Source organism: Aythya fuligula, chromosome 2 (assembly GCF_009819795.1).
Source record: "Aythya fuligula isolate bAytFul2 chromosome 2, bAytFul2.pri, whole genome shotgun sequence".
NCBI lineage: Eukaryota > Metazoa > Chordata > Aves > Anseriformes > Anatidae > Aythya > Aythya fuligula.
Window position 1 is genome coordinate 82,110,131 of NC_045560.1, and position 15,527 is coordinate 82,125,657.

The window sequence follows — 15,527 nt, forward strand, 5'->3', positions numbered from 1 at the left end:
CCACGGCGGCTTCCACTTTTTGATCATCCATTCAGGTCTGGTCAGTCAAACATTACCTGTTGGCTTATGTATCTGCCCGAGGCGCTACCTGGGGCTCTGCTTGGCTGTTCCCAGCAGAGGCCAGGATTTACCTGCCCGCTTCCCTCCCCAAGCAGGGTTTTCGTAAGAACAGTGGGGCTTATCAGAGGAAATGTGGATATTCACCACTCTCTGCTGCATTACTTTGGCTCCCAAGATTTTCCATGTCTGCTGAGAGCCTCCTGAAAGGCAGCTTTGGAGCAGTAGCTGAGGGTGGAGAAGCAACCCCTGTGTTTAGCCGTACTATATCCCCAAACACTACCAGCTAGGTTACTGAGCTGCACTTTCTGACAGCCTGGCTGGGCAGATGGTACCCAAAAACTGCCAGAGCAGAAATTAATGCTTCCCCACTGGCTACAGGAAGCACTGCAACTGCCTGAGATGAGGGTTTGCTTTGATAATCATTTGCTTAAATAAGCAGATGCCCACAGACTTCAGAAGGCATCAGCACATGCTCCTGTAGTGGAGCCAGCATAACCAGCCCCTGGGGGAGAAACAGAAACACCCCAGATGTCAGCAAGGGGGACACTGAGGAATGCCAGGAGAGTGAATGTCATAGCCAGTCTGCAAGGATTTCAAGGAGGAGACCCCAGGCTGAGCAGTTCTGTAAAACACTTTCCTCTGTTGTGACTAGCATTTAAACTGGAATTTGAATAAAATCTGACCTGGATGAGGCAACACTGATGTAATTCTCCACTGTGTAGATTCTCCACTAATTCTCAGACTAACACACCAACAGGACGGTCACCACCTCTCTCCAGCCATATCAATTCTAGAATAGGAGGGAAATATCATTTAGTTTACAGCCAAAGTATTTACTTCATGGCAAGCTGTACACATTTTTTTCAGCAGCATCTTACACAGCTGGATATCTCCACCATTTATCTTCTTCACTACACAGTTTGTGTATATATGTGCAAGCATTACGTAGTTTTAAATTCACACTCTTAAGTACCACCTGTCTGTTTTCCTACATAGAAACCCACATTAAGAGTCCCAACAGGATTTTTAATCACGTTTCCTGTGCATTATGCACTCAGATAGACTACTTAATCATTTGATCATGTGCTGTTTAATCCATGTAAACCTGCTCTTGTTCCCTCTACAGAAAAGATGGTGTCTGGAAATGCAGTAACACTGTAAGACAAACTGTGATCTTTGTGGTTCTGGCTGTGACTGTACACTTGACGTGAAAAGTCCCTTACAAATTCTTTCTCACTGTTTGCTGCACAGTTCTGCATCATTTTGTCCAGTCAGAACAATTCTTTCCGTAGAATTAAAATGAGTGCTTCAATTAGAAAAGACTGAATTGCAAAACCTCAAAGGGAGCAGAATTAAACTTACAGGGGTGACATGCTTTGAGGCATTTCTAGCCATTTAAGAACTCTGCAACTTTACTGTCCTTCCAGTGACTTCAGTGACTTTTCATTTGTTTATTTTTAATCAAGAAAACTCCAGGAAGGAGGGCAGGTTGTTTTTAATACAGAAATCTAATCATGTGAAGTGAGAGTACTGGGTCTGGAAAGCCAAATACCTTTGCCCAAAGCAGATAAACAGTGATATAGGGTCTTTGGCAGCATGAGACAGGACTCTCCAGGAACCTTGCTTTCTTCCAGAAGCATCATCACAGATCACATAGCCTTTATATATAAAAATGCAACACTCTTATGCATGCATGTGCAAACACAATGGAGTACTGAGAGACTGCCTATTCAGTGGGCATTGCCATACAATTTATGTACGCATGCATAGGCAAAGCTAATGAAACACAGAGACAACTTGGTTTATTCTATGAGTAATAATAGTATATGCACAAAGAAACAGATTTTTAAGAGACTGTTAATTCAATCTTCTGAAAACTTGTTTCTTCCAAGCCCCAAAGACATACCAATAACCTAGAGACAGCATTTCAGTAAAAAATCAAGCCTATGCTTAATTTCAGGCTTATGCCAATGTGCTGCTAATCCAGTTACAATCAGAAGCTAACAATACAGGTGGCACTTCAGAATGCTTTCCTTACTCATAGCACTGGTTTCTGTCAAACACATTTCCATAGTCTCTTGCTGAGGCCAAATATCAGTATAAAAAAAGCTGGAAAGCTTTTTTTTTCTTCTGGAGATGAAAATCAAACTTTTTTTTTTTTTTTCTTTATCCTTGAAAAACTGCTAAACTTCCAGGGAGAAAGAAAAAAAACCTGTTGATGTACCAAGACCAACCAGGACAACTATGAGCCAGAGAAGGAAATGCTGGATCAGAATATCTGAAGAGCATGAAATGATACTTAGCAACCAGCTAAGGACTTGCATCATATCAGATGCCAAAACAAACTGGCCCAGACCAGAATACTCTTTTCCCATATTTCATCAAATAACACTTTTACCATTCCTAGTTTTCAAATGGAAACTCTGCATTCCCTCCCCGTTGCATATTTTTACATAAATAAGGAATAGCAAGGAACAAAAATATTGCAGAAAATCTACACTAAACCCAGAGAAAATGTAATTTAATAGACACTGCATGGTGTTAAGGGTATTGAAGAATTTCATCTTTTTGCATAGTTCTAGCACCATGCTCTGCAGCATTACGTATTGGGCATACAGCTGCAAGGGAAGAAGAGTGAAGCAGAAGACTCGCATATTTTGAGATGCTTGTCACTTCAGAGGTTGGGATTTAATACTGTACAGCTTAGTTTCGATCACTGTAAGTTGTCAACCACCCTTCTTTTATCATCTTACCTGCAATGAGGTCCCAGACTGAAGGGACACAGGCCCTTCCAAAGAGGTAAATGGTCTGGCAGCAGAGGCACCTTCACCATTCTGCCACTACCGATGATATATGTATGCATGTACCTCATTTGGCAGCTGCTCGATGTTTACTTTGGAATTGGTGCTTTCCCAGTAAGATTGGTACAAGATCAGCATAAATAACCAAAGAAGGACAGAGTGGAAATGAGACCCCAAATACTCAAAACTACCCTTACATTGCATCTCCTTACTTAAAACCTCAACATGGGCAGATAAACTGAGCTGAGAGAATACATGAGCAAAATTACAACAGCTCCTAATCTCTTTGGGTCCCTCCAGCCTTTGCTGTCTGTAGAGAGGCAAGCGTGTTTCACTCCCAAAAGCTATGGATCAGAAAACCTGAGCTTGAATCAGAACTACTTTAAATCCCACTGGGCCAAGCTGGTACTTCATACTGCATTTTAGGTCAGGAAGTAACTCATTTGTAGCATGCTACTTAACGTTTCTTGAGAAGCCCAGGAGAACAGGCTGGTTTACAAAAAGTGAGAGCTGGGAAAATCAATGACAGTTAAGATTGCTGGAGCCCTACACTGCAAAGTCTTCTCCTGCACTGTTTTGCCTTGGGTTATGAATGAGCTATCAGGGGCCACTCAAGAGCTGGCTGCATTGTATCTACCTCCAGCTTGCATTATCCATTTCTCAGACTAATGAGAATGACAGAGTTCCCCCAACCAAAGTAGTTCAAGACTATGTTATGCCTCTTAAGAAATATGTACTTCTAAATGCTGCAGGAATAGCTCAAACATATGGACAGATTTTGTACCTTCAAAGCCAGTAAACTGGAGTGACCCACCTCGACTTTCTTTAGGGGTACTTTCCAATTCCAGCTCACCTGAAATTGGAAAGGTGTTTTTTCATCATGTTCAGGTGTTTCAGGTGTTATTTCATCATGTCAGCATAAGCTTTGCCAGTTCTTTTCAAAAAGCACTTCTGGCCACTAGTTTTAAATCCTGTATTATCTTCCGCTCGATGAAGTAAAATTTATCATCTTCACATAAAACTCCCCTTTCTGTGCTAGGTAGCTAGTTACTCCTGCTGTGTAGTGTACATTTTCCGAGTGAACCAATTTGTAAGCCCCTCCATAAATAACAAGGGAGAGAGCAAGTCTGGTGAAGAGGACTTACCAGGCTGCCATCTGGAAATCAGATTTTAGAGATATCAACAGCAAAGAAAGAGTCCTGCAACTTGCATAGTTCCTTGAATTAAGAAAACTCACTTGACTATCAAAAGCCCCCTTCTCTTTTGGAGAGTTAAGTTCCCAGGCTGTTGGTCTCAGGGGGTGAGGAGCTGGTTGACTGGTTTTTCATGCCAGGAGCGATGAAAACTGAACCTTGTACATTTAAACACTTTCAGTTGTTCGTGAGTAAACTGCGAGCTAAAGCCATAATTGTGATGCAGGCCAAATCACATAATACTTTCAAAATTATGTTCATTTCTCCACGGTTTACTAAAGGTAGCATGACAAGCACATTGATCCAATGGTAATATTCAGGCCAAAGTCTGGCGTTTTCAAATACCAAAGCCCTTTCCACAGTAAGTGTGGGGAGTTGTGACATTTTCTACAAAGCCCATCTAACAAAGTCAGAATTTGTATTTTTAAAGCGTAGAGAGCTTCCTCATGCTCTGGAGGTCTGCTTGTTCACCCCGTGATAAGACTGCAGAACAGTTCGGTGATGCTAACCTGATCAGTGACACAGCAGATGGCAAACTGTAGTGAATTCTCCACAACAAACTTTTCAAAAGTGCTGTCTCTTTGCTCCCACAAGAAACACTACAGCAGAAGACAGAAAGCTTGAAGAGCAAAAGCAGGATTTATCCCCCAAAGGTTATCTCCTTAAGAGATGCATGGGGGCAGTTCTAGACAAAATTATTTTTACACATAGCTGAGATGACAGCTCTGATCAGTGAGAGAAGCTTGTAATTATGCTAATGCTTACCTCAAATCTTAGCTGGCACTCTTTCCTATGGAGGATTTGGACATGTAGTGTATGATCAGTGGGAGTTTGCCTGGAGAAAGTTTGCTTTTCTTGTCTGCTTTTACTGGATGATATTGGAGAACGCTCTCCCCATCCTTGGATCAGGCCCTGCAACCATTTACCGTACTGCACTAAAAGTGACTAGTGAGCCTCGTTTTCCATCCTTTTGCATTCATGTCATTAAAAACGGGTTTAAGTGTCCCAGATGTGCTGCAGAGCAACCGAGCCTCAAGGTTTCTGCAGCTGTCTGTCAGAACCAGCACTGCTCCCACCGCAGCTCTTCCCAGCAGTGTTGACGGCAGCAATTTTCCTGGTGGTGCTTTGCTTCAATAGTTTTCAGCCCATTTCAAACCACACACACCAAAACTTCTTTCTCTCGCATTTTGGCTCTAGAGATTTTCCCACTCTTCTGGTATTTTTCTCTCCAATATCTTAATCTGGCAACACGTTCAGGGAGATGCCTTAAGAAGTCAATCTGAAGGGGCGGAATTGATAAAACTAGCTTACTCAACAGGATATTAAAAATCGAAAGGCTGCTTTACTAATCACGTTTCAGTAGAAACCTGTTTCAAATTCTACTAGTAAATGGCTACAGTCATCAAATACATGCCCGAGCTGAGCAGCAGGAATCATTACAAGCTATCTAATAAGAATTTATGCTGCACTGACTGGAAGGCAACAAATCCCAGACACATGCAGGCCATGCTTGGAGGGGAGGGATGGGAATCCTTCCAGGCACATAAACCAGAGATTAATGCAAGTCCTAGTGTACACACTGGAACAAATCTGTCCCAGTCTTCCCATTCTGCCATCAGTACCAGTGACTAGATTGTCCAAAACTACAACAAATTACAGAGAAGAGAAGTTTAAGCTCCCTAAGAATTTCTGTGCTGGAAGCATTACTGCAAATCATACTGCAAAAATAAAATCAATAGCTAGAAAAAAATAGCTTTTCTTCTTTTTTTTTTTTTTTTCTTTCTTTTTCCCTCTGAGAGCAGCTTGATTATTTAACATTATTACTAACTCCATTTATTCCTAATTTCTGGAATCCTCTTTTATTTTTAAACATGCAAAAACTTACCATTATTTTTTCCTGACCCGGGGAAAAACTTCATCAATACGGAAAGTGAGGGAGAAAAGAGCTCTGTGAGATGTGGAGCACCTGCTGTTCCCAGGGAGAGATGTGGTTCTGGGACTAGGTCCATGGATGGGCTCCAAAAACTCTGGGATTTAGATTGCAGGATAATCATCTATACCCAGATGATATGCAGTATTGCTTTTCGTTTTATTTTATAACATTGTTCAAACTCAAACACTACATCATGCTTTTAAAACCCTGCATTTCTACTTCCCTTGGAATTATATACATCATGTATTTTGGTAACTCCTGGCAAAAAGAGCAGGAAAAAAAAAAAAAAAAAAAAAGGAAAAGAAAAGAAAATGTCTTAATGAGCAAAACCAATACTTTCTGAAATGTATTTTTCTTCCATGTTGTGCTTGCAAGGGGGGGCTGCAATTACTGCTTCACTACTGCCATGATGCACAGGTTCTTTCTGGCACCTTTAACCTGTCTTCCACAGTTTGCTGAAAAGCTCAGATTCCGCATTTGCCTAAAGCCTGCTAATTATTCACTGCTGTGATAAAAAAGGCAGGCCTCAAAGGACACTAATCTGATCTATGTTAATAGGACCTGTTGCTGGAGTAACTGTTTCAGCCATATGCAGCCATCAGTGCATCCCCAGCATGGATGTAACTTTGAACAGCAGGACCACAGCATTTGCCAACCCTCCTGAAAGTCACCCTATAACTACGTAATAGCTATACTGGTGTAACTGCATTAGGACTGGGAGATTTTCCTGGCCCAGCTCCACTGGCCAAAGTTCACAGTTTGTCACGTCCCTGGCTGGTTTTGCTGTGCCAACAGAAATCTGCAGCGTAGGTCTGGCCACAGATCTACACGCAGTGTGGTTCTCCAAAGGGATCTTATTCAATGTCAAACAGCACAGCTATATTTACAGCACAGAAGGAGATTTATAAACTACTGTGCTAACCTGAAACCATCCCCTACAAGAAAGGGAATCTCAGGTTTTGTAGAAGACACTCCACTTGAGACCATCACCCTCTTTGCTTTTACCAGTGCAGAATCAGCACAAGCCCACTAATTTCTTTTGATATGACACCAATTTACACCAGTGCAAGAGGAGAAGACAACTGGGCTCTAAATTTGATGCTGCTGCAGTGTTTGGTGCTAGTGATGCTGAATTCTGAGCAACTTTCCTGCTGAAGTGATGGGGTTGGGTGGCTTTCAGCTAGAACATCTACACTAGAAGATATATATTTTTTCTACTTAAACTGTCCAAGCGTCTAGGGTTTTTGCCTCATGTTAATGAAGACAAATTACTTTGCAGTTGCCATGTGATCTAGAAAAATGAATTAAAGATTATGAGGGGAATTTGCATCAACATTTCTTTCACTGTCATGATTTGTACCAGCTGGAAACCTGACCTCAGAAATCCATGCTGATGTACATGTACAAAGTGCAAATCAGAAAGCACAACACAACACCATCTCTCACAGTCTCCCAGCAGCACTGCATTTGTCATGCTAACTTGGAAGACACCGCAGTGACAAAGTTTGGATTATGTATTAGTTTCTTTCTGTTCTGTGAGATTCCTGCTACTTCTGCTGCATACACACAGTGCTGTGATGAAACTGGTCTTCTACTTTTGTTGTCAGCACAGAGGAAACCACTAAACCACATGCCCCTCACACTTCACAGACTCATTTAGCAGCTCCCATTTTTTTTTTAGGTGTCACTGCATGGAGATGTGTTTAAATTGTTCTCTCTCTTTCTGGATGGCAGCTAGCACAACACACAAATTTGGGCAGGTTCGATGCAGCCAATGTTCTGACTAACAGTGTGGAAGCATTTCATAGAAGAAAATAAAAAAATAATAAAATGAAATGACTTCCTGCTAATGGCTTACTCCCTTTTGCTTTTTAGCAAATGACATCATAACAAGCCCAGGAGCATGTAAGTCAGAAGCCAAGGCCAAAGAACCTGTGTGAGTTACCTTCTCTTTGAAGTGCACACGCATTTCATTTCACTACCCTGCATGGAGAGCACAGCACTAGAGCTAACAATACCATGTCCTGAAAAGAGCAAAGGAAGATCCTGAGGGTGTTGCTGATGAAGGATGTAGAGCTGCACTTCCCTCACAGAGCAATTTGCTTCAGCATTTGTCTGTGTTGTCATTGTCTCACCCATGGCTGAGTCACAGCAGAGCTTTCCAGGGTTGCGATGGAAAGAGCTGAGCGTTCAGCTTTTCTCTGCCCTCCATAAGTTTTATCCGTTTTCATCCCTGTTCTGATTTATTTGGAGCACAACACAAAAAGACAGTGGGGTTTGTAAAATGGGTAAGATAATAGAGAGCAAGTTTCAATGTCCAGGAACACAGGCAGACTGCACTACACTTGGGAATATTTGTGAAACAGATGAAACAGCCAGAATATTCTCAAGAAACTATGTCGGACTCAAAAAGTTGACTTAATAGTTATATTCCTGTTTCTGACACTGTACCTCTATCCCACCACTACCAGCAGTGTTCTAGCACAGACTTTATAGTTTTAGAAAAGTGACAAATTAGTTGCCACCTGCTGACATTTAAACTTACATAGGGCTACAATTCCAAGTAACTGTCTTAAGACTTGTGTTTCTGCTCAGGCAAGAGTCTCACAAAAGCACAGAGGCTGGCAGAATATGTCCTCAGTGATGAGTCTCTTACATTTCTTCTTCACTCGTCTTTTACCAGCTGAACAGTAGAAGAATAACACCACTTGCCTCCAGCCCTTGCTACCTAAGTAAACTGGGGTTGGGAGAAAATGTTGTGGTTAGTAGCAGGGCATAGGGACAGATGGACATTAGAAAATTAATTTACGGCAGAAGAGAACCAAAGCTCTGAGCAACTTTCCAATAAAGCACAAAAACAACTCTCAGAATGGAATTTATTTGAATAGTTGAAAATCATTTAATTCTTGTGAGAATGGGGATGAGACTCAGTGATACGAGAGATCCTTTGCAGTCCTGTATTTCAAAAGTGACTGTTTTGTGATGATTTTAGATGCCGATTCTAGAACTTAGCTGCATATATAGTTAAAGTATAATACCGATGTCTATTCCTTTACATCAGCCGTGTTTTCCTAGTTACGTCTTGCTCTAGCTTGTGGCGGGCAGGAATAGACATTGGCTTCACTTCTGAATGACTTTTAAAGGATAGAGGAAGAATACATTTCTTCCATGTAGGACTCCTGCCAGCAGTTCTGGAAGCTGGAGTTGTTGTCCTTATGCTTAGCAATACAGCTATACAACACCACTTCATTTCACTCTACAGAGCATATGGTCTGTCTAGCATGTACTTGAACCACTGCCACTTCATTCCAGCCTGGCTGCTCTGTAACAACAATAGAATATGGGTTTCAACCCATCCTTTTTTCCAGTAGCACCTTTTCAAACCCATGCTACTCCTCTCCCAGCTACAAACACAGTTGCAAATAACTAGGAAGCTCAGGAGAAAAATGGCCTGCCAGGACTTAATCACTCGAGGCATATGGGTAAAATGTTTCCAAAAAAAAACCCACCTTAGTACACTTTGTATAATTAATGTTTAGCCATAAAGTGAAATGGTTAACTTAAATCTATTGATCAACCTCAGAGATCAAGGATTAAGCCTATCACCGTGTCTCTGTGGTACAGTTGCTGCGTTGTCAGCAAGAGGGTAAAGAAGTGAATGGGATGACACCCTCATGAGCCAGAAAGGGAAAAGCAAACAAAACTGGTGCAACTATTTACACAAGAGAAGCGTAATAAGATGACCTCTCTGGATAAAACTGACAAAAAAATATAAGCTTAACCACATTTGTTTATTAGTGTATTTTTTTTAACAAAATCTTATTACTTACTTCAGAGGGCATTTTAAGAGAGCAAAATTTGGTCAAACTCTGCTGATGGCTTTCTATCTCTTGTGGTGGTAAATTTGCCAGCAAAATTAACATTGTGGAACAGTCCTGTTCCTTTTTTATGCAGGGCAATGACTTGAATCCATCAGAATTACTAATGACATGAGAAAAAAATACACTGTAGAAAGAAACAGTTGGCAGTAATGAATTTAAATTCATCTTCATAGTGAGAAAAAAGGAAATGTGTTGTGATAGGCTGACATCTTAATGAATGCACACTTCGAGTTTGACTGCTTGACTTTGAGTAGGGCGTTTGAGGATCTCCAAGGAACAGCATGATTCGACACATGCTTGCTGGTGAATGCAGGAGTTGTAAAAGGAAAACTTAAGATTTTAAAAAGCAGTTTCATAAATTAGCTGCTTTACAGCTTGTACTGTACTAGCATCTTCACAGTCACACTGGAGAAAAAAAAAAAAAAAACACAACTTTTTGGTGTTGCCATTCTTAGATTATCATATGTTTTTACTGTGCAAAGCAGAGAGGAAACAGGATATCGCCCTCTTTCTGCAGGTTCTGTGCCAGCCAGGAAACAGGCTATAGACTGACTCTGACAAGAAATTTATGAACTGTTTTTTGACCACACTGATTGCAATTACAAAATGAAAAGAAGAGCTGGAGTAATAGGAAGGCTAGAGAAAACGCACTTCCACTGGGGTTTAGAGCACTTGACTTATCAAAAAGGAAATAAAGAATGATCTGATTACAGTGTGCAAACACACCTTCATGGTGAAAAATAGCTGGTCCCAGGGGGTTGTATAACCTAGCGCAGAAATGCACTGCAAGAATCAATAGTAAGGAATTAAAGCTAAAAATAGCTATGTAAATTCAGAAATAAAATAGGCAACATTTTAGCTATAAGACATCACTAAGACCGATTACAAACAGAAACAGCAGATTCTTTTTTGGTTTTAGGTGATATAACCTTTTCTTAAAACACAAGCCATCCCTTGTCTGACACAAGTGGGCACAGAGAAGTTCTGTGGAAGGGACTGCAGAGAAAAGGCAAGGTAGGAGATCTGACACAGGCCCCCTTCTGTGCTTCTTGGGGCCAACCACCCTTTGAAATCAGTCACCACCAACCCCCTCGCTCTACAGTTTTGCCAAGTTTCCTATGAAAATAAAGCACCACTTTGTGCTCCACACAGACGTGGGTCTGTCCACTGCCTCTTACTAGGCAATTCTGGAGCCCAGTGGCCAATTCGAAGTAACTTCAACAGAAAGGTAAGGGGGCTGTAAAATACTAAATTGCTAAACAATTTCTGAAAATAGACAAAAGCGAGAGGATCTCATTTTCCCCATAGAGGAACTGGCCACAGCATTAGACACCAGAGAATCCATTTTTAGTAGTGAAAAATGTGGTGGGTAACACTGCTTTCCTTACTCATTCAAATGCCACATTCGCCATTAGGCTGCAGGGACTGTTCTTTTTTAAATGCCATTGCAATTATCAGACAGATCCCCCCAAAGGAAGATTTTTAATATGACTTCTGGCTACTGATGGCATTTCATTTGACAGAAAATCTAACCTGGAAAAAGATCCCTTCGCAGATCCTTTTGCAATATCAGGTGTGCAGAGAGCAGAGGCCCTGGCTGTTTGAATGCTCCCAGCTGTGGCTACATCTAGGAAGCTCCCATCAAAGTAGGATTAATTACACTCAGAGAATAACTTCTGCTTCCATTGGCCCTAGAATGAATCCAAGTGCTTAATTTTAGACGGAACACGCGATTTCTTTGGCTACTAAAGTTTAGATGGATCACGCACCTGGCTCCAGAAGAGCTGGAAACCTATACCAGATCAGCTGGGAAGATTCAATGGCAGGCAGAGTGACCCCTTTTAGGAGGGTGGGGAGGAAAGGCATTGCCTACAGGCATGGTGCATGAAACCCTGGCTTCAATCTCAGTAACTCGACATTTAACTATAACTGTCATCTACAGGAAGGGAAGTACAACAGAAGAAACATCACGCAATGTCCATCCATAACAGGCAGGTATTTACCTGAAAAAAAATGCCCCAACTCTTCAACAGGACATGTCTGCCTCTTTTATTAGGAGACATTGTATTAAATGACCTGTTTCTGCCTGTTCCTCGAGCTGTGACTAAGGCAGGATTAATTGTATCCTGTGAAAGGTGTACTGCATTGCTCATTTGCTGTTAAGGAAACAGAAATTAAAGCTGCCACATGAAAATGGAGTTGCTGCATCTCCACGCAGGGGTTGGCATGGGAAGAAAAGGCATTCCAATCATCAAGACATCGTTTCCGAAATTCAGACAACAATCAAACGTCTTGAGACAGTCATACCAACTAACGCTGAGGAAGTGATGTTTTCTGAGTGTCAAATGCTTACGTTATTCGGTTGTTTTTTTCCTTGTATTTGTGTGCGAAAAAAGAATAGCAACAATAAACTGTAACACAGCTATTTACGATCGCAAGGCATTTTCTAATCCTGTCACACTGACCCTGGACACACCCACGCCTAAAATTTTGAGGAGAGGCAAAGAGACACTGTTTCAAGCAAGTGAATCAGTAGCAGCCCTCTGAGCAATCCCATTCCAGCCCACTGCTAGCGCACATAACCTCACACGTAGGGCCAATGGGGATACACAGACAGGACAGCAAGCCTCAGCCTCTTACGAACACATGTTGGCAGGAAGCAGTAAAATTCTAGCCAAAGTATTCCTCATGACACAAAAGAGGAGAGCTACAGATTCCTTTCCCCAGGGATAAGAGTTACTAATAATCATAGCAATGCACTCTGTTCTCCTGCTAGACTTGAATCGACAAGGCTCTGAGCCCCACCTATAAAGGGCAAAATTCCTCGGCTCCTGCTAGCAGCTATTAGGCAGTGCAATTCCGAGCACAGCAAACGAACACCGATTGGGTGCAGTCAGCACTTTTTGCAGCAGATTATGGGCATACCTTTGAATATGCCTGGTTAGGAACACAAATAGAGCTTCCCTGGGCTCTAGTGGCTTGTCCCTGTTCGCTGGGTATTACTCACTGGGTGTGGAGCTATCAAGGAAACGACCCAAAAGAATGCTGAGTGTCAGTGTATGGCAGGGAACTTTCACCTACCCCTCCTCTGTTGGTTTGTCTGGTGATTCGTCTTTGTATGTCGTCTCCTGTCACGTGTTTTCTGCATCTAAGGCTCTACTGACAGCTGCTTGTTGTGAAAATAATCAATACACTGTACATGAGGGAAAATAATCCATACACTTTTTTTTGGGATACCTTTCTACGTATACTGCTGCTGTGTTTGCAGCCAATTTGTTTCTGTTGGCCTTTTATATTTCCTGTTATACACAGAATACCCTTCAAGAGAATGTCAAGTTAAAAACATAGCATTTAGATTTCCAATACACTCAAGAAATTATCTACGACGTTTCAAGCAATGCAATTCAAGAATGTACAGCGTATGTATCACTAAGCCCTGTTTAGGTATGATCAAGAACACATTACCTTGCGTTATGCTTTAACTCCTGGTCCTCTGAGAAATTTCAGGTTGAAGCAATTCTATCTGAGTCACATTTCTCCCTCCTAAATTTTAGTTTTATTGGCTATCCTGAATTTGTTTTCAAGAAGGATCTTCTTGGGGAGGGAGGGAAGGAAGTTATCTTTCTTCTCTATTTTTACTGTTGTCCTAAAAGGGACAGATATGTTTGAAAAGGCTGATGCATGAGACAGAACTATTTTTCCAGATTGCCCCAAGAGGTTGTGGAGCCTCCATCATTAGAGATATTCCAAAGCTGTCTGGACATGGTCCTGGGCTACTGGCTCTAGGTGGGCCTGCCTGAGCAGAGGGATTGGGCCAGGTGACCTCCAGAGGTCGTGTCCAACCTCAGTGAGTCTGTGATTCTCTAGCTCCTGCCCTGACTTGCTTTGAAACCTCAAGTGAAGGAAAAAATTAAAAAAAAAAACAACAACTCATCTGCCTGATGATATTGCCATCACCTCTAAAGGAAGGGTCCTGACCGTAATGCTAGAACACCCGAAACCACTGCTTCGAAGAGACTAATTCAGTAACTGTTAGCCAACATGAGACTGTAAACACCGCATAATGATGAGAACTAATTCCTGTTCTGTCTAACATGGAAGATCTAAAAATTCTCTGGAATAGAAATTAGATCCCTGATATCTTCATGCATGTGTATAACACTTTTGCTGCCTTACTTTATAAGCCCATTTTCAAGAGGCTTTCGTCTTCTGCACTCTCATAGGAAACACAGAATACAAACCAGTGTTCTCCTGTGCAAAGAAGTGATCTGAACTGCCATCTGGTATCTAAACACTAGTATCTATACATTAAAAGTCTCCTCGGACTTTCCCTGGTTGTTGTTGTTTTGTCAGAGCAAATTCCAGTCAACTTAAGTCCTTAACTTGAAGGCTCCCTCCTCAGGGTCAACATCTGGATTGGACTCAGAGGCACCCAGCTCCCCAGTAACTCAATACATACCAAAGCTAGGACATGGGGTTGCTGTAGGCTCTCCAAGCTTGGGGTCTGGTGTTCCTACAACATTTCCTGGAATCAGCCTTCAGTTACTATTGGAAGGAATCCATGTCACTTAGGAGTGCTATAAATTTAGGCCTTATTTAAATCCTCAATTATTCCTGGTAGAAACACTCTTAAGTTCATGTTTCTCAGGCTTGTCCACAAACAGCAGGAGATTGAGATTGCCCAAACTGGACAGTAATAAAATAACATTGGCACTGAATTGGTATTATGGGCCACCCTAATCTGCCTCCCCTTTTTTCTACAGTTTTGCAAGTAGAGGAAGGAGAAGGGGGGCTCACTCACTATTCAAATATATATATATATATGAAATTAAGAAGAAAAAAAAATCTGCAAAATTCCTCTTAACACCATTAAATCAGTTTAAAACAAGATTGGTAATGACATGTACATAGAAATGATCCAAAGTAAAGAAAAAAAAATCAATCTAGCCCAAAGCAATCTAATAGCCTTCACGCAGACCGGTATTCCCACATTTATGCACCACTCAGGTAACTGTCAGGCATCTTCACTAAACCTGGTAGGATGTTCTGTTCAGAACAGGCCTTAAGGTGTGGTTTTAAATCAATTTAATTAAAATGGTAGAAAAAGTTGTGTTCATCCTCTGAGATGTGATTAGTGTTCCAGCCATGTATGAGTCTCACCACAGAAGCTATGCATACAAGCCTAAACCTGTGGCTAACATCAGGCACAATGTGATTAATCCCAGATTAATCTGGCAAGAAATGAGCATGTTTATTATCTGTTGTATAATTCATCCCCTACTAATACTTAAATGTATTTTCAACAGATACAATGCATGATCCTATTATTATTGACCAAGGAAAATGTGTACCTAGTCTTGTAATTGCCTTAGCAAAGTGTTTTAGGCAACTTTCATAATATATGGTGACAGAAATTCCCAGATGGTTAGCTAGATATGGCATTTGTCTCGATTTGTACATAGGAACTCATTAGCACAGGTAGTACTAACAGAAACAACCAACCACAAATTTGGGGAATGTGTTGTATGTTCAGTACGCAAACAGAATCTGCCCCTAACAGATTACACAGAAATCAACAAGCTTGTAGAGACAGGTATTGCTATGCGCAGTTTCCAATTAAAATATGCATTATTTATAGCAGTAGAACCCTTGCCTCACT